The sequence below is a fragment of the Rhinolophus hipposideros genome (assembly GCF_964194185.1).
Source record: "Rhinolophus hipposideros genome assembly, chromosome: 13".
In the NCBI taxonomy this organism is placed as follows: Eukaryota; Metazoa; Chordata; class Mammalia; order Chiroptera; family Rhinolophidae; genus Rhinolophus; species Rhinolophus hipposideros.
The window spans coordinates 16,163,171-16,184,948 of record NC_138059.1 but is presented as its reverse complement, the minus strand read 5'-3'; the positions used below and the strand labels follow the sequence as shown (position 1 = coordinate 16,184,948).

The following is a 21,778-nucleotide window of genomic DNA, read 5'->3' as shown; positions in this document are numbered from 1 at the left end:
CTTCCCCTGTCCCTCATTGGACCCTGGGAGTCCCCTTTTCTGAGTCTTCTGCCTAGGACAGAAGTGTCCAAACTTTTTTTAACGTTTTTTTTACCAAGGGCCACATGCGGTAAAATACACAAACAGCCAGGCCACTCTCTTGAGGTGAAGTAGTATTGCCTCACCTGGTTTATTTAAGTTAACTTAATATATTTTTAGAATTCGCTGCAGGCCAATTAAAAATGGATTGCGGGCCGCAGTTGGCCCGTGGGCCACAGTTGGACACCCCTAGCCTAGGACCATTTCCTCTGAAGGTTTGAAGTGCCTACGCCTCTCCTGAGGCCACCACAAGGTCCCACATCGAGGTGACCCTTGGGATGAGGCTGAGGGAGAGAGAGAGGAAAAGAAAATTGAGATTCCTCGCACACTACCTAGTTTGCAGGGGGCCCCCTTTCCTGGCCATAAATAGAGGGATTCTCTCTTAACTTGTTGCCATGGACACCATGGACACTGCATAGTTCAGGGACAGGCTGCCTTCAGGTTCCAGCCAGGGTGAAAAAGGAAAAAACCAGGACCCTCACCACTGCACCAATAGTTCTTCATTCACGTTCTGACTTCCCTCCCAACCTGTCTGTGCTGTTTAGTTTTCAGAGTTTTAGTTTTCTGTCCAGAACTTCCAGTTGTAGTCAGTGGGAGAAATAGGCTTGGTGGGCTGCTCCATCGTGGCCAGTACCAGAAATGAATTTTAATTTGCATCCTAAACATTTCCTTTGGCTTTCAAATTAATTTGTTCTCTATATGTGATTTTTATCACCTTGCTTGTTCCTAGTTATACACATTTTTGCTGTCTGTCTCTTTTTCTCAACTTCAATCAAAAAGAGGTTATCCATTTTATTGGTCTTTTCAGAGAAAAGACCATATAACTTTTTTATAAGTTGTCAATTTTCTACTTGAACGATTCCAGCCCTTATCTTTAATACTTCTCTTTTTCCACCTATTTTATTTTTATGTTCTTTTCCTAAATTCTTAAATACATCTTCAGTTCCTTTATTTTACTTTTTAAATATTGATGTTTAAGGCAATACATTTCCCTTGAGTTCAGCTTTTGGTATGTCCCATAGATTTTGGTAGAATTTTCTTTCCCTCTTAATTGCTTTATAGATAGTTTATAATTCAAGTTTTGACTTCTATTTTGATCCAAGGATAATTTAGAATTTAATTAACATATAAGACTTTTTTTGGTCATCACTTTAGCATCGATTTCTTTTTTCAAAATTATATTTCAATATTACATTATGATTAGAGAACATGGCCTATGAAAATTTGGGACTAAGAACATAGCCAATTCTTGGAACTATTCCATTTACATACAAAAATACACATACTTCCTCCTTCACAGAATTAAACGTTAAATATATTCAATTTTGTTTATCATAACACATAATTTACCCGAATCTGTGTGGTCCTGACAGATATATAGCAAGATCACACACTAAAATTTTACTAATATCAAATTCCTTTTGCATTTTAATGTTTTCCTTTATATTTTTCAGTCTCACTTGTGCATTTATGTTTATAACTAATATATCTTCTTTCATATTGTGCCTCTTACAATTAAATAATGTCCTTATTTATCCTGTTCAGTGCTTTTAACCTTAAATCCCTCTAAGTTCGATATTAAAATTATAACCTCTTTTTCTTGGTATCTGTTTGCACATTCCTGTAATTGAAACAATTTTTCATCTCTTTGATTTAAAAGTGCTCCAGTGTTGTTGGATTTTAATTGAATCTGTATAAAGTAATAGGGGAATTTGTCATATTCATAATAATATGCAACTGATAGACTTAATTCCATTTTTTGTATCTTCTACTGTTTCCTATTTATTTTACTTTGCTGTTTCCATTTTTCTCTTTTCTTTGTTTGTCTTGGCTTGACCAAGTTACCCTTCACTGCCTCACCCACTTGCGACCTGGTTAATTTCCAAGTTCTGCTTTTCTTGAGACAATTAGGAAAAACTGAACATGGATTTAATATTAGACAACTTTTAGGTATTGTTATTAATTTTGTTAGGTATGATAATAGTATTATGGCCATACATTTAAAAAGAAAAAACAGAAGCCCTTATCTATTATGGATACATACTGGAGAATGTCCCAATGAAATGATAGGATGTCTTTGTTTCTAATCCCCAATATCTGGGGAGAAGGACGGTTGGGGCAATACAGGAAATTAAATATTTGTTGAAACTGGGTGTTGGTTACCTGGGGGCCCATTTTAACACTCTTTTACTACTTTGTGTATGTTTGAAAAGTTCATATTCAAAAAAGTTAAGAGAACATCATTTTTATTTATACAAAGGCTTTTTATGTAGTTACTGAACCTCCTAACTGTTCACATCATTGTTTTCATTCATGTTACTGGTGGTCTCCTCCTGAACTTCTGTAGCACTAGTTCAGGGGTCTGAAACTGTATCTGTAAAGGATTGGAAAGGAAATAGTTCAGGCTCTGTGGGCCAAGTGGCAGAATTAAGGCTATTATGTAGTTATATATACAGCAAGAGAGAAAATCAATTTCCATACATTCTTCATCGGCTAAGTTAAAAATAACACTAGTTAAGTATAATTTTTGTAATACTAGTCTAAGGTCTACTAATGAAAAGAATGGATATGTTGGGGTGGGTGGGTAACATTCTGTGTAATTGGGGTTCAAAGTTAGTTCAAAGTCTCTACCTATGATCCTGGTAGAAACCTGTCCCCATCCTCCTAGAGAGCCTTTCAGCTCTGAAATACAGTGATCTTCTCTCCTGGGAACTCACCAGAACGTGTTGCCTGCATCTTTCTTTGTCACTTAAATACCGTGTTTCCCTGAAAATAAGACCTAGCCGGACCACTAGCTCTAATGCGTCTTTTGGAGCAAAAATTAATATGATTCAGTCTTTATAATAATTATATTATATTAATTATATTATATTATATTATATTAATTACATTATATTATACCGGGTCTTATATTAAAATAAGAGCTGGTCTTATATTAATTTTTGCTCCAAAAGACGCATTAGAGTTGATGGTGCGGCTAGGTCTTATTTTCCGGGAAACATGGTACTGCACTCACAGTGCTGAACTTGTCATTTCGGAAGCCAATTAACAGCACAGGCTCTGAGGGAAGACTTTCGGGGTTTGAATGCCACCCGAATGACCCATTAGCTCTACCTACCTACTTAACCTATTTAGAAGTTTCAGTTGCTCCCTCTACAAAATAACTATTAGTATCTCTTTCACAGGGTTGTAAAGATTCATTGAGCTGATAAATGCAAAGATTTAGAAGACTGCAGGACACATTGTAAAGCATTTGATGTATGTTATTTTTCTTCCAATTTTTTTCCCCAGCCATTTAAAACTGTAAGATCCTTCTCCCCTTGAAAGCCATACCACGGCAGGTGGTTGGGCCAGGTTTACCCCTGGGCAGCAGCACCCCGCAGGAGTTGCTATCGATTCTGGGTGCTCTGCCTATCTTCCCTCTCTCTGGCTTCTGGGCCACTTTCAGGTAACTTTCCTTTACCCATTCATGACTCTGTTCAGCTCCGGTGCTCAGGTCCAGTTGCTGAGGCCCTTTAAGCAGTAATCTAGTTAGAGGTACAAGGCACAGTGGAGCTAGCAATGGCCAGGCTGGCAACTGCCATTCCCAAATGTGGCAGACATTTTAACCATTCACCAACACACACTTCCCTCTTACGCTGGCATAGAAAGAATTACAATCCCCCCGACCCCTAAAGGACTTGTTTTCACCAATGAATATGAGAAAAATGATACATGTTACTTCTGGGTGAAAACCTTTAAAAGTCAGTGTACAATTACTCATCTTTCCTCCCTCCTGCTACAGTGACAATTGACTTTCCAGATGGCAGAGCTTCCATCAGCCTGGGTCCCTCAAGCAGAGAACTCAGATCACGGGTAATTGGCACGTGAAATGAAAAAGAAAGAAGTGTTTGCTATATTTTTGTCACTAAGGTTTGGGGAATTTTTGTTTCCACAGATTAAACCGAGCCTACCAGGAGCAGTATCCATGACAAGGAATTAAATTTCCTCCTTGGGTCCCTCACCTGATAAAGCTGGCATTCTCCTGCTCATATGGAAAGGAAAGACTCAACCTGTGTATCATCATTCCTCATCATAGATTTTTAGGGGTTGGGGGTCCTCTAAGAGCCACTTTCAGAAGGGCTGGTGCTGCCCTCAATCCAGGGTCCCCAACACTCTGCAGATCAAGCTTGCTCCAGGAAGCAAGGTGTGCTGATATTCCCTGAGAGTTCTCCACCACCATCCCAGGCTTGACTAGGCTTCTGGCCTGGCTCTCTGGTTCCGGACTCCAGCAAATCCCCAGACTAACCCATAACTGCTGCACTCAGAGCAGATGCAAGGTTAAGGCTGGAATTAGGAAGGAGGGAGGGACCTGATTCTGTGCCACCATTTTCCTAGGCAAATTTCAAGGTAGAGCTTACAAAGTTGTTGTAACCTAGTTCCTGCCTTCTCTCTAGCATTCTCTGTCACAGCTTTCCATACATTTCACTCTGACCTTTTGACATACGGTCTACTATGCATTTGCTGTTTACTATAACAGTGCTGTTAGCTGACTTTTTCTACCTGTTCATTTCCAGGCCCCTCCCACAAATCTATCAGCATTATTCTCAGTTTCATGTTCTTCCTAAATACTCCTATACCACTGTATGCCTTTACCATGTGAATGTTCATTCTATCATCAACTATTTATTTTAGAGTCCTGGACCTGGACTGGTGTCCAGCCCAAGGAGGAAGACACATCATCTTGGATCCCTTTGGAACTCTCAAATCTAGCTATGAACACACAGGTACATAAGACACGCTGTAACAGATAGATATGCAGGAAGGAAGAAAGGACATGCAGGAAAGGATGGATTTGCTCTGCTTGGGAGGAAAGGAATGAAAAAAAAATGATCAAAATGTAGCTAATTAAAGAAAATTAATAACTTAATTGTACATGTCCAACATGAAGCAATGTAGTAGTGGTTTGTGGTAACGTATAGGTGATACACATAAACATTCTGGAGTGGATAATCAACCCCAATCACTGTTGGAAATATCTGTAAATCTGTCTTATCTTCACAGGTAGATAGGAAGGTCCTTACAGATGAGCTCTCCCAAGGCCATACAGTACTGTGTTTCCCCCAAAATAAGACCTAACCGGAAAATAAACCCTAGCATGATTTTTCAGGACGACATCCCCTGAACATAAGTCCTAATGTGTCTTTTGGAGCAAAAATTAATATAACACCCGGTCTTATTTTCGGGGAAACACGGTAGGCAATTCTTATCCACTCTAGCAAAGGATTGAAAGGACAAAAACACGAATATGTATCAAGGACCTATTATGTACTAGTAAGCATTATCCAAAGAGTTTTGCATTTAATACCTTACCCTCACATTATCAATATTAAAATACTGTGACTTTATATTTCAGGAGAAACAAAATAAGAGCTTCACTTAAAGTAGTTAAATAATACAATAATATAGGGAAGTGTGACTATCACCCTTCACCCATACATCTGACCATTCCACAGAGGACACTATTTTCAAATTTGGTGTGATCTTTTCTGTCTCCTTTCAATATACATATATACACATACATGTTTACATCTATATGTAGGTGTACATATACATATATGTGTATATATATATATATATACACACACATAAATATAAATAGCTTTCAGATAAATTGGATCACGATATATTTAATGACTCTATGATTCATTAGGCTTCCATAATATTGTTTGTGGGCCCACCTCATTCTTTGAAATACCTGCATAATATTCCACAGAAAGAATGTACTGTGATTGATCTGGCTTCTCATTTTTTTTCCTTTAAAATACTGAAATTCAATAAATAGTCTAACAAGTCATGAGGTTTTGTTCCCTCCCTATTGGTTTCTTTTACATAGTGCTGAGAGACATTAAAATATTAAGCATCACCACTGTTATAGAGGATTGAAACTCTTAATTTTATAATAAATCAGTTAACACTGAATTGCCAAAAGCCCATTTCCTTCACATTTAATATTTATTCTTCCCCACTGAGATCGCTTAAACACAGAAATATCCTACCCCTATCGATCACCAAAAATGTTATAGTCTTACCTTGCAAGTGTAGCATATACTAATTAAATGGTTGGTAAACACGTAGGGACTGAGCACAAATAAGGCCCACAAAGCACTGCTACGCAATGTATCTACCAGTTGTAATACGAGGTCAGACAATTAAGTTCGTGAACTCATCCTAGAAAAACTGCTCCATACCTCATTGCTGACTATCACTACGGTCACCTTTGAAGTACTCCCCTTGGGAAGCTGTGCACTGATGCCAGCACCTAGCAATTTTGGAACTCTTTCTGGAATGGCCGTTGGAGCTGTTGTCATATTACCCTTGATGTCCTGAATGTCATCAAAATATTTTCTTTTCAATATTTCCTTTATCTTTGGGTAAAAAAAGAAATAATTGGGGGCCAGATCAGGTGAGTGGGGAGGTGTTCCAATACAGTTATTTGTTTACTGGCTAAAAAGTCCCTCACAGACAGTGCTGTGTGAGCTGGTGCATTGTCGTGATGCAAGAGCCGTGAATTGTTGGCGAAAAGTTCAGGTCGTCTAAGTTTTTCACGCAGCCTTTCCAGCACTTCCAAATAGTAAACATGGTTAACTGTTTGTCCAGTTGGTACAAATTCATAGTGAATAATCCCTCTGATATTGAAAAAGGTTAGCAACATCATTGCAACAAGTTTGCAAACTTAATTGTTACACCTTGTTTTGACAGCAAGATAAAAAAAAATCAATCTATTCATAGCTGTGATTAAACAGACTGGGTTCCTTTCTTTTAGCTTCAGAGACTAGAGATGCTTTTTGTTTGCAGCAGGTGACTGGATCAGCTTCCAAGAACATGGTACTACATCCCCTTGAATTAGAAACTTGGCAAAGCTCAAAATTATATTACCTAGTAATCAAGTACCATGAAGGATCAGGTTAGAATCAACCATCCAAATAGATCGGGCTAAACTGGCCATTCTTCGAGATGCTCCTTTTCCACCGACCTGAACTATGTAAAGAGACACAAAGAGGGTAATGGCTGTCAGTAGAACACAATATGCTATTTTTATCCAGTCTTTGATATATAATCTTTTTTTAAGCACATATGACCCTGTTTACACACCGGCCATGTTTAATGCCACATATGCCAAGGGAGAGATTATTCCTTCTTGGTGGGCATTTAATAAACCAACCCTTGTACCACTTCTATCAATGTCAAACAAAATCAACCTTTTGTTTGAAAGTCAAGAGCTAGCAGGTATAATACCGAATGCTGACAGCCAAAATCCAGGATTAATTTAAGGGGAGAAATTATCAAAAGCAGTGATGTTACCAATTTCACAACTATTAAAGGAAAAGTTTCAGTGAACTGCAATCTCAGTGAACTGTTCCTGATCACCTATGAATTTTATGATGGCTAATTGTCCAACGCCTACTAATGGCCAGAGTACAATGACTTAGTAAAATAACAAAATCTAGACCCTTTCATGCATTTCCTCCTAATCTCAGGACAAACCACTGCAGTCCCCAAAACAAAGCCTCCTACTCCAAAATCTATTGCTCCTGTCCCAAAGAGCTTGGTTTTGGCAAGTCTTTTGGGAAAAAGTGGGAAGTCCAACATGGCCATAGCAGTAAATGCACTGTAAACTGCACAGGAATAGGAGATGGCTGGAATGTTTTCTGATGCTAGACTGATTTTCAAGAAATTTTCAAGGATTTTCTGGACAGGCATTCTAGCATTACAGATTCCCCTGCAGTGTATTTGATAGAATAGCCCTGCCCCAGAGATAATGACAGTGAGGAGGATAAATGATGACAAATGGTCAAAGTGGCCACCAGGGGACCTATTGGGAAAACAAAGTGAGTGAAGAACTGAGTTCTCCAGAACAGCACAAGTGCTGTGAGAGAACGACCATGAGCCCTCTGTCCAGGACATAGAGGGCAGGCAAGCTCTGCCCTGGCTAACTTCCAGCACACTGGCTCCACTGTGGTTCCTGACAAAAGCTTCCTTTATCTGCTTTTGAGACATTTTTTTCTTCTTCCTCCCGTGCTCCCACTGGGCCCCCCTCCAACGCCCCACAGAGGGCCATGGCCAGGCCACTGGGCTCCCACCACGCCCACAGGGCACCACAAGAGCAAGCTGCCTCCTGGCTACCGCTTACTGACGGGTATTAGTTTGTTTCCAATTTTTCACTCTAATGGACACACCATATCTAAGTACTCTCCTAGTGATAAAGGTTGTGCCTAACTTTTTTCTCGACAACAAAACATTATAAAATAAGAATCCTTGTACATGCGTTATTGTACACAACTGAAGAACTCTTGATAAGTTCCTAGAAGTGGAATTGCTGGGTCAAAGGATATATACATTTTGGATCTTGGAATTGATGCCGAAATAACTTAAACAGCTTGACTCAAGAACATTTCCATCAACAGTGTATGAAAGTGCTCACTGTTCCACATTACTTGCTTATTAATTTTTCTAATTTACGCAAAGGAATCTCATTTTTTTAAAAATTAATATTTTTCATTCGAGAAGTGGAGTTTTTCTGTAAGTTTACTGTGATGTAAAAATTTCTTCTCTGAATGGCCTATTTATTCCTTTAGCTGATTTATCTATTTGATAGCTTGTTTTACTGATTTGTTGGAGCTATTTGTTTTACTAAACATGTTATAGATATTAATTCAATGTCTATTATATATGTTACAAATATCTTCTCCGAAGCAGTCATTTCCATTTATGTGCATTCACAGTCATTTTGTATTTAGAAGTAGTTAATTTCATGATGCTTTCCCCTATATTACCTTCTGAAACTTTTAAAGCTTTGTTTTTATCATATTAGTTCTTTAGCCCATCTGGAATTTATTTTCGTGCATGGTACAAAGTCAAACATGTATTTCTGTTTTCTTTCTCCTAAAATGCCATGATCTCAATTTTGCAAATGACAAAACTAAGAAAAGTTAAGGAACTTGCCTGATATTTCAGAGGTAGTAACTGGCCCAACTGGAATATTTCCTGTTTGGCCCTTTCTACCAAACCAAGCCATATCCCCAGAGCAATGCACGACACTTTCCACATTAAAACATTATTACTTACACGGTACAAACAAGCCTAAAAATGTCACTCACGTCTGCTGCTCGGCTTTAGCAATGCGAGGTGCCTTGGCTCCGCTGATCACATATAGAATATACCTGCCAAGATCTGCTCTGCATTTACTCAGAGATGGAATCACGAAGTCCAGAAATAGAATCCCATTATTATTCAGCACCAACTAGCTGCCATCACAAAAATGAGGATGTGTCAAATTGACACTTTCTCAAAAGATAAGTCTATGTTCTCTTGGCTGAGGTGGAACCCAAAAGATAATAACCATGGAAGGAAGGGTAAGGTCTACCTAAGACCAGGAGGCTAAACTATTCTGACTCCAGCTATAGCCACCAATTCCCAGCAAATCCTGTCCTATTGCAAGGTCCCTGAAAAGTGGGGTTCAGTACTTTTTATCTCATCTATGTAATGGGGCTCATAGTAGACATGCCTGGGATTGTCTATCTGGTTGATCATGACTTTGTGTCCCTAAATGCTCCCCTTGCCACCCAACCCAGAGCCACAGGATCCTGGGGAAGTTTTGTGTCACAGGTGATTCACCAGAAATGGACCCCTAACTCACCCTGGACCAATCAGATTCTCTCTCTACTAGAATTTCGAGCTGGGAATAGGGAATCAAGTCAGCCTCATCAAATGGCTGAAACCGGATGGCAGAAACTCAGGGGCTGTGGGTGGTCATGTGCTGCCACATGCAGTGGGAAGCAAAGACACCAGCTTCCGGGAAGAGAAGATGAATGAGGTGTTATGAACAGAGAAGCCGAGATAAGAGCTGCAGACAGACTACTTACTGCCTGGGTTTCGAAGGGCATTCTGGTGGGAATCATTCATTCATTCAACAAATATTTACTGAGCACCTAATATGTGCTGGACGTCATTTTATTTTTATTTTTTTATTTTTTTGTCAAAGTTTTCTTTATTAAAATGAAATGATTAGATATGTTAGTTGTCTTTGCTCTGAGACTCCATTACAGTTTTATTACAATGAAAACAAACAAAAAAACCCATTCACTATTATTCTTGTTATTATTTAAAATTCCCTTTGCAGTTGGATAGGGCACAACAATTTAGTCTTAAAGGCATACTTTCTTTTTTTCTGGAGGTGGACGTCATTTTAGATAGCTAAGGACTAGAAGATATACTTGATCGTTACAATAAATTCTCCCTTTTTGTTTCAGCTAATGGCAGGGGTTTCTATTTTTTGTAACCAGAGGCCTATAACTCATACAGTCCCACAAACACAAGAATCCTCTATCTAGGGGATATTTTATACCATCGGGAGTGGTTCCAGATACTGGCTCCATTCATTAGGCACTTGACCTATCCACCTTGTATCAAAAGTCACTTTCTAAGCCTCTTCCATTGCCCTCAGGTGACTCCAAGTTCTTCCAGTTCTTAACTACCATGGCACAGGTCTCCAGTGTATTGTGGTCAGTGATGAGGTACAGCATTAGTAATTTTTAAATTATAATGAAGTGCTAAAGTTGGCTAGTGCTTTATGATTGTGCCCCCCCCCCCCGAGCAGATTCAAGAGCATCTGCAATAATGTCATCCTCACTTGCATTCCCATACGCTTTCTCGGTGGAAGAGAAATTTTATATAGCCAGCATGCAAGAAATTGTGCATATCCCTAGGTGTGCACCTAATGGGATGTTAGTTATCTGCACACCATCCCTACTGTGTGTCCAGGTACATGGAAAGCTAAGAATCACTGAGACTGTGTCTTTCGCAGAATCCTAAGCAGGATATCACAGGAGCTCACTAAACTGCTGTTGTTGCTACTGCCAGCTGTTGCTTTCTGCTCCTTAAGCCTGTACCATTGCAACTGGCCATATGGTACGTGCCCATCTGTCCTCTAACTTAGCCCTTGAAAAAAATGTATCTCAGGCTGGACTATATGCAAAGGTTGAGTAAAGTCAAACAATGAGGTCAAACAAAGATAAAGACAATGTATTTAACATGTTCCTTTTGGCTTGCATCCATTTCTCATGGGAAATGCCTCTCCGCCAGGCCACAGGACCCTGGTACGACAGAGATTGGTCTAGGGGTGGGCATGTGACTGGAGGGGGCCAATCAGGAACCTTTTTCAGAAGTTGAAATGACAGAACAAGTCTTCTCAAAGCTCAACTAGCAGAATCCTGTAAGCTTAGAGCTACAAGGACATGTCTTTCCCAGAGAATGAAGCCAATCCAGAAAAACTATCGCATAGTGGTATATTACGTACTATATGTGTGTTATTTCATTAAATCCTTATACCCAGGGAAGGAAATAAATATTAAGCCCATTATTCTGATAAGGAAACTAGGATTTTAAGTTTAAGTCACTGTCCAAAGTCATATGAGTAATCGATAAGAAGAAGAGCAGGAATTTCGGTCTAAGTCTCTTTGACTTGTTCTCTAAGAAAGTATATAATGTTTTATTTTAGTCCCCCCATTATCCCTAGGGGATATGCTCCAAGACCCCCAGTGGATGCTAAAAACCTCAGGTAGTACTAAACCTTATGTATATTATGTTTTTTTATTTGTTTGTTTGTTTTTCCCTATACATACATACCTTTTCACCTGAAGGAAGCACTTTATGGCTTCTCTTTGGCATATCTGAATTGCCAGCATCACTACTCTTGCACTTTGGGTCCATAAATAAATAAAATAAGGGCTACCTAAACACAAGCACTGTGATACTTCAACAGTGGATCTGATAACTGAGATGGCTACTAAGAGACTAACGGGAGGGTAGTGTATACATCGTGGGGACACCGGACAAAGGGTTGACTCACTTCCCAGGTGGGATGATGCGAGATCCCATCACACTACTCAGAACAGTGTGCAATTTAATACTAATGAATAGTTTAGTTCTGGAATTTTCCATTTAATATTTTTTGGGGGCCATGGTTGACTGAGTGTAACTAAAACCATGGGAAAAAAACCATAAATAAGGGCGACTACTATATATAAATTTGTAGCCAGTCTGAAAATGCCTATCCATTGGACTTCAGCAAATCTTTAGGCATCAGTTGACTTACATACTAGTGTTTTTCAGCTTGGGATCAAGCAAATTTCATCTGTAAAGAACTAGATAATAAGTACTTCAGGCTTTGCAGACCACACATTCTCTGTCAAAACTACTCAAATCTGCCCTGCAGTGTGAAAGCAATCATAATATGCAAATGAACGTGTGTGTGGCTGTGTCCCAATAAAACTTTATTTACAGAATAAGCAATGACAGGAGGATTTGGCCTGTGGGTAACAGTTTGCTGTTCTAAGCTATTATCATGTGACTAGATCATAAATTCCTTACAGACAAATCCCATGTTAAATACTTTTGTATTGTTTTATAATTTACCCATGACTAAACCTATACACACACACTTCCATTTCATCAACAAACTGCCAGACACGTACAATTGATCACGTTGATAAATGTGTTAACTGAAGATGATTTTGAGTATTTTTATCCTTGAACATGAATGCTCCAAATATCTTATTGGCCATAAACTCAAAAAATGTTAAGATGAGTAGGCAATGCTAGAGGGTAGGCATATGTCCTTTGAAAAGGGGTGGTCTGTTTTATTCCATGCGTGGGTGAAAGAACTATTAAGCCAGTGGGAAGGAACAGGCTAGCCTGGCAGTATGAAGAATAAATGTTCGGCACTTCCCAACAATCACAAGAAAGTACTACACCAAGGAGATACTCTTTCTTTGAGAGGGATAAATACGATTAGATCATTTCATTCTCAGTGAGAAAATAGGTATATCTATTTCCATTAATTTCCCTATTGTATTTTTAAAATTAAATCATTTTATGAATAATTAAATATTTTAGATATAAATTAAAATGCCCGTGAGATAACATTTGCTATAAATATGAATTATTACTTAAAATATTGTACTGATGAAAGAATACAATTTAGACATGCCTTTTAAAAATACGATTTCTAAGAGAACATGGTTCTACGGGCATCTGGAGAAGGAGATAGGACTCTGATTTCAACTTCCAACATCAGTCTACAGGAATACCAAGAGATGTCCCAGGTCTTCCAGAATTAGGAAACCAGAGAAGAGGAGAAGGCAATTTTAGGACAATCACTTTTATGAGGTTCTGTGACGAGGGCCAAGAGAAAGTTAATTTCAGAGCCTATATACATTTTGTAATGATAGGCTGCCTGTAAATACCACTTCACAAAATGCCTTTGATTTCTATTATGAGGAATTCTTGGCCCTTGAGGGACAAAGTAGTCTTGTGTGTAATATATAAAACAGAACCCTGGACTTCTCAAGGTTGTCTATATTTTCCTTTCTGCCTACACCCTCCTTTGCACCCACAATTGTCCCTAGCCGACACCTAAATAACAAGGCATCTTTGCACGAGTTTAGGAAAAAAGAAGCCTAAGTAAGAAAAAAGGGAATGGAAAAGGTGAAGGAGGGAGTGGGGTAAAAGAGAAAAAGGAAAGAAAAAAAGGAAGGTGATCTAATTAATGAGCGGCATGGTGACTATAGTTTAAAGATAACTAAATCCTGGGGATCGGCTGCACGGCATAGTAACTATGGCTAACAATACTGAATCATACAGTTGAATCTTGCTAAGAGAGCAAATATTAAGTGTTCTCACCACACACACACACAAAAATGGCAATTATGTGCCATGATTGAAGTGTTAGCTAACGCTAAGGTGATAATTATTTTGCAATACATGAATGTATCAAATCAACACGTTGTATAACTTAAACCTACACAATGTTATATGTCAACTATATCTCAATAAAGCTGGGGGAAATACTGTATGTATACTTGAAAGTTGCTAAGAGAATAGATCTTAAATGTTCTACATACACGCAAGATAACTACCATGTTTCCCAAAAAATAAGACCTAACCGGACAATCAGCTCTAATGCGTCTTTTGGAGCAAAAATTAATATAAGACCCAGTATAATATAATATAATTTAAAATACCTGGTCTTAATATAATATAAGACCGGGTCTTGTATTAATTTTTGCTCCAAAAGACGCATTACAGCTGATGGTCCGGCTAGGTCTTATTTTCCGGGAAACAGGGTAGTGTGTTAACTAACCTTACTGTGGTAATCCTTTCACAATACATGTGTATATAAAAATCACACATTGTACATCTTAAACTTATACTACTGTATGTCAATTACATATCAACATATCAATAAAGCTGAACATAAATAAAATGTAAGAATTTCTTATTTTTTTAAATGGGAGGGCAGACGAAAGCAGGGAAAGAGAAAAAAAAGAATTAAACAGCCTAAGAATGCAGAAAAAAGGGCTCTCCTGTAGTCGTAGCCAAAAAAAAAAAAAAGCTAAAAAGACAGGGACCCCTGAATGGTCTATCCTGTATCTAGAACCCTGTGCATTTGCTGCTTGGCCTCTGCCTTCACTTTGGGCATTCCCCAGAGTCTCTTCATTTAGTCCTAAGATCACCTGTGTGCACGCATGACTCCAGCTACACCACTATGTGTAGCACTTCCAAACCTCTTATCTCTATCACTGATTCATCTCCTGATCTCTGATTCTGAGTCTCTAATTGTCAGCTGTCTATCTCCCTTTAGAACAGCTACCTTCATTTCAAACCCTAATGTGATCAAACAAACTCACCTTGTCCTTTGGCTAGCTCCCAATCCCTCTATTTCAGGTCATGATGGAAAGCTCAGGGATCTTGATTTCCATCAACACTCTTCCATCACAACATATTTTAACATCCATTCCTCCCTTTCCATCTCTCTGTTAACATTCAAAATCTTAGGCCCTCGATTTCTAGAATAGTCTTCATATTCATCTTTCATCACTTTACCTCCAGCATCTCCCCATTCCAAACCATTAGAGCTTCATGCTACTTGGCCAAAATATAATTTTGACTCCATCAGTCCCCTGTGCAGAAAAACCTTTTGTGGTCCCCTCTGCATACAGAGCAAAGTCTAAGGCCTTGTGTGGTGTCTTAGGCCTTTCACCACCTGTTCCCAACCTCCCTTTCCCATCTCCCCAAACCTGAAACCCTCCATGACCATCAGTTCTCCAAATGGCAAGGCTCATTCCTACCTATCCCTGGTCACATGTTCACATGTCATCATCTGTTGTGTCTAGGCATGTGGGGGCACAAACACTGGTCATCTTTCACTTTCACATTTACACTACTATACTTTTGGTGGAAGCTATTAGCTATACAACATTTAGAGGTAGGTCTAACCGGAGACAGATTCGTTCTAAGCGTGGGACGACCTAAGAGAAGCAAAGACCCAAAGAGGAATCCCCTTATTCTCATTGAGGCCTTGCTTCAGAGGAGCAGTCATCCACAAAAACCCTCAGGAAAGGGTGCTGAAGGATCCAAAGATGCTCTGGAGGGGCAAACAGAGCAGTAGCTTGGGAGTGGCGGAGAGCACACAAGAAGTGTCTGTGTCCAGGGTTTCCAGGTAAGGGTTATACACCTAGAACCCAAAACAGGCAAATCACAAGGATATCCTCGAGTTCAGGGTTTCGCAGCAATGATACTTAGATTGGTCAAGACTCAATGTCAAAGAGGACAGAGAGTCACTCTGGAGATTTCACCGCAGGCCACAGGCCTTGAAAAATCAAACTGAAACTAAAGTACTTGATGTACACGGGAGTGCCAAGGGAACAAGAGCAGCACGATACACAGAAAGCCAAGAACTACGCAAGCAGAGGTACTTGGCTTCCTCCTTCTTCCCCAATCCTCATTCCTTGCTAACGACATAGGGAACCGTCAATCAGTAGCTTTCACTGCACTACTCCAGTGCTTCGCCAACCTAGCCTGTACGCACTGTAGTCACTCATGAAGTTGGAAATATGAAGAAGAATGGGAAAAGAAGTTAGGTAGGCTGAGAACATGCTTTGTGCCATGGATGGTGCTAGGTAGTTCCATACACCAAGACAGAAGGAAGGAAGGAAGCAAATAGAAAAAGAGTAGTGATCGGAAGCAGAATGGAAGCCAACAGTAGGTGAATGAGGGCACTGGTTCACAAATTGTTTTGTGCTAGTTGCAAAAGAGCCCCCGAGGGCCACTTATAAAATGCAAATGCCCTAGTCATATAAAGCAGTAGAGCTGGGATGAGGTCCCAAACTACACACACACATGCACACACCTGATGAGGCATTTAGCTATCAAAGTGAGGGGTGGAATGGGGAGAGGTTTCTGTAAACCATAGCCCTGCCAGGAAAAGGAGAGCTCTGCAGTCTTCTGCTCTCAAACCGAACAACACTGCGTCCAACAATTCTTCCCGACAGCCCACACCTACTCGGTTCCCAGATCCCCACCAGTCCCCAGGTGTCCAGAGGAGGCCCGCTGGGTGGGAAAGCAAACTCAAATCAGGTGGACTGCCAAGGCAACACAGGAAGAGATCCGCTCGCAGGCGGATGACAATGGAGCAATACATTAGCCTGGCAAAATAACTTCAGATGTGAATGTGTTCTCTCTCTTATTTCTATAGAGGATTATTGTTTTAAGAAGGCAAATGAAATTACAATGTTGAACTAACTGGCAAGCCCCTGTGCACCCCTCTCCATGCCCTCCATTTCAGCAGCTCAACTTGTAACCCACTGGGGAATGGCTCTATTAGCCAAGGTGATGACGTCAGCCTCGGCAGATCTGCAATATGGGGTGAGACAGAAGGAATGCATTACACAGACTCAGTGGGAACTCAGCCCAGCAAGCTCTTGGCTCCTGGAACAGAACAGAAGGCCACATCGGTTTGCTTTACAGGAGGCTCCCGGCAAACACAAAACCAGACTCAGCCATGTAATTAGGGATCCAAAGTTTTCCCTCATCCAAGATCATTGAAAATCATGTTTCCTTCTCTTTCCTTTTAAATGACAAAAGCCATATTGAAAAAGAATGTTGCTAGGATATGTAGGCTTTTACTGGAAACTCATTCCGGAGTAAAGAAACAGAAACCCTGAGGCAGGTAACAGGTAAGCACAGAGATGGCAGATAGTCCAGAATCGAATCCGTGAATATGAAAGATGAGCTCAAGTCTGCCACTTGGAACTGTGGAGAGAGCTGGAAAATATCATCTTCTACAGGCACTTCCTATGAAAATAGACACTTTCATCAAACACTGGTGGGGAGATATATATTATGTATAATATATATGCATAATATGTATATTATATATAATATATATCTAAAACATTATATATACATTATATATATATGACACATATATAATTTTTTCTCCTTCCTAGTTTCTCATAGACATTTCAGAAACACCCAAGAGTGTGCTGAAAGCCTCTGGATGTTTGATGCCCTGTACCTAGAATGCCCATCCCCAATTTGTCAGCCAGGTCAAGAATGACTTCAGAGAGGCTTTTCCTGGTGTCCTCAAGGCAGGGTTAGTTTCTCTCCTCTGTGTTATCCCAAACCTGGTCCCTAGTACATACACCTATTGCTGCAGCTCTGATACTGGGTTCTAAGAAATTATCTCTACTTCTGATGCCGCACTGGACTGTAAACTACCAGGGGCCAAAGCCACATCCCACATACCTCAGGATCCTTGCACTGCACCCGGTAGGTTGTACTCAACATGGGTCGAGCAAAACGTTAAATGAACAACTCTCTACACCGCTGTCTGCTGCTACAAGAGCGGCAGTCTTTATGGGTCTCTGAAATAGCAGCACGGGAACACGGCAAGTTTGACTCATAGGTTAATATCATATATATCCCAAGCTACGTTCATTTCTAAGTTTTTTCCATAATAGTCGAAAACGTGTTTTCTTAATATTGTTCTCTAAAACGATACCCTTTGTTAGCTTTCGCCTTGCCCTATACAACAATAACCACGAAGCCACAACTGTGTGTGCTAATTATGTTTTGTGCAAGTATATAATAAACTAATGAATTACTAAACTAAACGTTGTTCATATATGTACCACCTCCACACTTCCGGCACAGAGTAACAGAGTGGTACATGTACCTCACTTTTAAAAATCCTGGATTCAAGCTGAAAAGGGCATTAGGAATTGCCAAATGCAAACTGCTCATAAAACAGATAAGGGAAACCAAGGCTCTATTAGGTTGGTGCAATGGGAATTGTGGTTTTTGCAATTATTTTTAACCTTCTAAACTGGAATTACCTTTGCACCAACCTAATGTTTCTTTCTCAACTGATGAAATAAATTAGTAAGTGGCAGAGACTGGACAAACATCCAGGGCCCCAGCTCCCATTTGAATGTTTTTGCTTGGATAATTGGAAAGAATATGAGAAAGAGAAAAAAAAAAGTTTCAAACATCTAAAATATTATTGCAAAAATTTTCAAGATGCCTTAAAACATACCCTTATATTAAAAAACCTAAAAGAAAATTCTGGTGGGATATATATATATATATATATATATATATATATATATATATATAATTTTTCCTCCTTCCTAGTTTCCTAATAACGTACAATGTGGTCACAGTGTTTTTGTAATGAAAAAAATAAATATACCATATGTGATGATTGATTTTATGTGTCAACTTGGCGAGGCTATGATGCCCAAGTGTTTGGTCACATGCCATTCTACATGTTACTGTGAAGGCATTTTTAACATTCAATCAGTAGACTTTAAGTACAGAGATTATTACCTGCTGTGATAGGTAATTTTATGTGCCAACTTGACTGGGCCACAAGTGCCCTGATATTTGGTCAAACATTTATTCCAGGGGTTTCTGTGAAGATGTTTTTCAGTGAGATTAACATTTGCAGCAGTGACACTAAAGGCACCCTGCCCTCTCTATTGTGGGTGGTCCTCATCTAATCAGTGAAGGCTTGATTAGAACAAAATGGCTGACATTTTGTATGAAGAGGCAACCTTTTCCGTCTCACCACTTTGGGCTGGCACATCAGTCTTTTCCTGCCTTTAGACTCAAACTGAAACATTGGCTCTTCTTGGCTGTTGGGCCTGCCGACTTTTGGACTAGAACTATACCACTGGCTCTCTTGGGTCTCCAGCTTGCCTCCTGCAGATTTTTGGGACTTCTCAGCCTCAGCCTCTATGATCATGTGAATGAATTCCTTATAATAAGTCACACACACACACACACACACACACACACACACCATTAGTTCTGTTTGTTTGGAAAACCCTAACTAATACACCCTCCATTATGTAGGTGGGTCTCATCCAGTCAGTTGAAGGTCCCAAGAGCAAAGACTGAGGTTTCCTAAAGAAGAACAAGTTTTGCTTCGGAACTGCAACATATAAACTCTGCCTGTGTTTCCAGCTTGCTTCCTGCCACCAGCCCTGTGGATTTCAAATTTGCCAGCACCCATAATAGCATGAGCCACTTCTTTAACAAATCAGTCTCTAGACAGACACACAGATACACAGAGATCGATATGTCCCACTAGCTCAGTTTCTCTGGAGAACTCTGACTAATACACATCATATTTTTCCATGTTTGTGAATTTGTAGGAGGGAGGTTCATACCTAAAGATGATCAACCAGCAATTTGGGGGGAAGAAAATAACCAGTAATTCAACAACTACAAAAAAGCTAACATTCATCTGTTGTTTGTTAACACAGACAATGTGAGAATAAAACAAAATAAGCAACACAGAGTAGCTCCACAAATCAATTAATTATAAATGAGTTTCCATTACAACTTTCTCAGGGCACATACGGAATAATTCCTTTCCTGATGCTGTTTATCTTTACACTTGATTTCCATTCTTTGTTTTGTGTAAATCATTAAACAAAACAAGTAAGACACCCTTGCTCAAGTTTCACAGTTTATGGTTTCTTTCTCTCATTTTGAGTGGGTGCCAGAGAAAAATACACCAAATTCATTTCACTGAAACCACAGCATTCCTACTCGTCACTCCTCCTCCCCCAATGACAGCAGCTGGATTTCTGTAGTGTATCACTTTGTATTCTTGATATACAGTAAGTTTGCCTTCTTCCACACTATCACAAGGACACTAAATATAAAAGTGTTGTTAATGAATCAAACAAGTGAATGAATTGGTTGTTAGCAACCAAATCAAAATTAGTGTCATAAAATTTACCATAAAATTTACACAGGAGGTTTATCATTACATTTGCTGAACAGAGAAACAAGCCGTAAGACAATGTTACTTCTACAGTAGGGAGCCCAACCACAACCAGGGAAGCCCCTCTTTCACTGTAGCAGGTATGACTGCAGCCTTGAGCACGACCTAGCAAAGCGGTGTTTAAAATAATTTATTGGGCACAATTACCCATCCCCAGTATTTGGTGATTTCCATTGAGTACCCTAATCATTTGTGAAGTTCTACTCAACTGGCTTAGAAAAAAGAAGAGACAGAAGAAATCACATCCTGAGAATTGGGACCTAGAAAATGCCAGGATACGTAAATATGGACAAAGCACTCAACTAAAGCGGAAGAAAGAAGATTTGGAGTCCTCATCTGTACTCTCATTTTCCAGGCTCAGTTTACAGGGAAATGCTAAAGATTTAAATGGAAAAAATTCCATTTGGAGTATGTTTTCAATCTATCTATCTATCTATCTATCTATCTATCTATCTATCTATCTATCTATCTATATCTATCTACATATCTATATATTCTCAAAGATCCAACATATATCACCACATTCTAGAGCTGAAAATGTCACGCCCATACCCCCAAAAGTGGTCTTCTGGAATTGCAGACAGGGCCACGATGAGGGGTAGGGAGCTTCCGAATCCTATTAGGCATTCCTAAAGAGACATGTGGCAGAAATGACCAAAACTCCCTAGTAATTATCATTCACAGTCACAACATTTAGGCATCCCAATGACCTACCTTTGTCAACTGGTGAATGACACGTACACATAAATCCCTTTGGCTATCACCAAAGAACACTTCTGGGACGCCAAGATTATTTGAATTGCAACTGTCCATTATTTGTGAATGTTTTCAGAATCTAAATAAGTATAAAGGTGACGATAGCTGAAGATGACAAAGACACACAGTTGGTCCTCAAGAAACTCATATCTAGTGACAGAAAGAGACGGTAACCATGAGCACGATGACGCAAGTGATATAATAGAAGGACTAGTAAAATGCTGAGGGAACACGTAAGAAGCTTGATTTTGCTTGGGTTTGGGGTCGATCAGAGCAGCTTTTTGGCAGAATGAGAATATCTGAAATGAGTCTTGCAGGATGAGCTCACTATGATAGACAGGACAGAGCATTATAGACCAAAGACACATTGTGGTCAAAGCTACAGAATATCGTGACACATAACCTGAGTCTTGGTGGTAGATGGAATTTTTTGCATAGCTAGTATATACATGCGTCTTTGCAGTTTCATTCAGATTTGCCAAATCTTGAAATTATGTCTAACTGTTCTTCAGCTCTCTTAAAAACAGAAACAAAAACTTATGAACACAAAGCACCTTTGTGAAACCTGGTCTCCTCCCTTGCTCCCTACAAATATAACCCTTCTCTAGACTACCTTAATACAACTGTTTATAAATTCCAGCATGTTCCTATGTGTCTATATCTATATGTATCTACAAACAGTATTTTACACTTTTTAACATAAATGTCATCATGCTGCAATGTAATCATATATTATTCTACAATCTGATTGTCACTCACCTTTAT

General features: G+C 39.4%; 1 protein-coding gene and 1 pseudogene across 4 annotated transcripts in view; both read right to left on the bottom strand.

Annotated features, from left to right (window-relative positions):
• SAMD12 (sterile alpha motif domain containing 12) overlaps nucleotides 1–21,778 on the bottom strand; it is a 371,640-nt gene that overhangs the window by 289,895 nt on the left and 59,967 nt on the right. The window lies entirely within an intron of this gene.
• Nucleotides 7,525–17,748, bottom strand: LOC308506862 (phosphatidylinositol-glycan biosynthesis class W protein-like; annotated as a pseudogene). Its single transcript has 2 exons — nucleotides 17,707–17,748; nucleotides 7,525–8,145 (listed from the first exon to the last, which is right to left on the bottom strand). The product of its transcript is annotated as a phosphatidylinositol-glycan biosynthesis class W protein-like (transcript).